This window comes from Mesoplodon densirostris, chromosome 6 (genome assembly GCF_025265405.1).
Source record: "Mesoplodon densirostris isolate mMesDen1 chromosome 6, mMesDen1 primary haplotype, whole genome shotgun sequence".
Lineage (NCBI taxonomy): Eukaryota > Metazoa > Chordata > Mammalia > Artiodactyla > Ziphiidae > Mesoplodon > Mesoplodon densirostris.
In genome coordinates this window covers 114,448,715-114,450,618 of record NC_082666.1, presented here as the reverse complement: position 1 = coordinate 114,450,618, position 1,904 = coordinate 114,448,715, and the positions used below count along the sequence as shown (strand labels likewise).

Here is a 1,904-nt window from a genome sequence, read left to right as displayed (position 1 = left end):
AGAAATAGAACCACACATATAGTCCAATCACTCTTTGACAAAGGGGCAAAGGCAATGAAATGGAGAAAGAATAGACTTTTCAACAAATGGTGCTGGAGAAGTGAACATTCACAGATAATCAAACAAAAAATAGAACCTAGTCACTGATCATATGGTTCTTACAAAATTAACTCAAAATAGATCATAGACCTAAATGTAAAATAGAAAGCTATAGGTCTTTTAGAAGATAACATAGATAAAAATATAGGTGATGTTATGCTTGATGATGAGTTTTATATACAATACCAAAAACATAATCCAGGAAAGAAAAAAAAATTGGTGTTAGACTTCATTAAAATTTGAAACAACTGCTCTGTAAAAGTAATTATTAGGAGAACAAAAAGACAAGCAAGAGACTGGGAAGAACTGCTTGCAAAACACAAAACTGATAAAGGACTTATATTCAAAACATACACAGAAATTAGCAAGAAGAAAATAAACAACACTATTAAAAATTTGGTAAAATATCTGAAGAGAGTGTTTGCTTCAGCAACACATAAACTAAAATTGAAATGATACAGAAATAATTATCATGGTCCCTGCACAAGAATTTTTTATATTTGTGAAGCTTTCCATATTTTTAAGACATAATTTGGCTGAATGGATAAAACTTGTTTAAAAAACATTATATAATGGTAAAATAATCAATTCACCAAGCAGATATAGCAATTATAAACATATATGCACCAAACATCAAAGCTCTGAAATATATGAAGCAAACATTGACTTGAAGGAACAGATATACAGCTCTACTATAATAGTAATGGACTAAATACACTACTTTCAATAATGTATAAAACAAAGAGATGATATCAATAAGGAAATAAGGACATAAAAACATGACAGACCAATTGAATTTTACAGATATGTACAGGACACTCCACTCAACAACAGCAGAATACACATTTTTCTCAAGTGTAACTGGAACTTTCTTCATGATAGATCATATTTTAGGTCACATAATAAGTCTAAATAAGTTTTAAAGTTCAAAATCATATGAAGTATCATTTCTGATCACAAAGTAATGAAAGTAGAAATCAGTGGCAGAAAGAAAATGATCTAACCCCCAAATATATGGAAATTAAACAACATGCACTTAAATAGACACTGGATCAAAGAAGACATTACAGGTGTATTGGAAAATATCCTGAGACAAATGAAAATGAAACACAACATACCAAAAATTTTGGGACATTGTGAAAGTAGTACTAAGAGGAGAATCTATAGCTATAAACATATTTTTTAAAAAGAAAAGAATCAAATCAACAACCTAAATTTACAACTTAAGAAAGATGAAAAAATGAACAAATTTAACCAAATCCAGCAAAGAAATAAAGCAATAAAGATTAGAGCAGAGACAAGTAAAATAAAGAATAGAAAAGCAATAAGAAAATCAATGAAAAGAATCAAAATCAACATATCTTTAGATAGATTAAGAAAAAAGAAAGAAGACTCAAGTAACTAAAATTTTAAAAAATGTAAAAAGGGCACATTACAACTCTTTTTACAGAAAAAATGGATTATAAGAGAATACAGGGACTTTCCTGGTGGCCCAGTGGTTAAGACTTCACCTTCCAATGCAGAGGGTGAGGGTTCAATGCCTGGTTGGGGAGCTCAGATCCCACATGTTTCACAGCCAAAAAACCAAAACGTAAAACAGAAGCAGTATTGTAACAAATTCAATGAAGACTTTAAAAATGGTCTACATAAAAAAAATCTTAAGAAAAAGAGAATACAATGAACAACTGTACGCCAACAAACTGAATAACCCATATGAAACGTATAAATTCCTAGAAACACACAGTATATCAAAACTGAATCATGAAGAAATAGAAAATCTGAACCGACCTAAGACTAGTAAAAGG

General features: G+C 29.9%; 1 non-coding gene across 1 annotated transcript; it reads left to right on the top strand.

The window, feature by feature from the left end:
• Positions 1-516: 516 nt before the first annotated feature.
• Positions 517-621, top strand: LOC132492876 (U6 spliceosomal RNA). Its single transcript, XR_009532927.1, has one exon. It is a non-coding gene; the product is annotated as a U6 spliceosomal RNA (small nuclear RNA).
• The last annotated feature ends 1,283 nt before the right edge of the window (positions 622-1,904 follow it).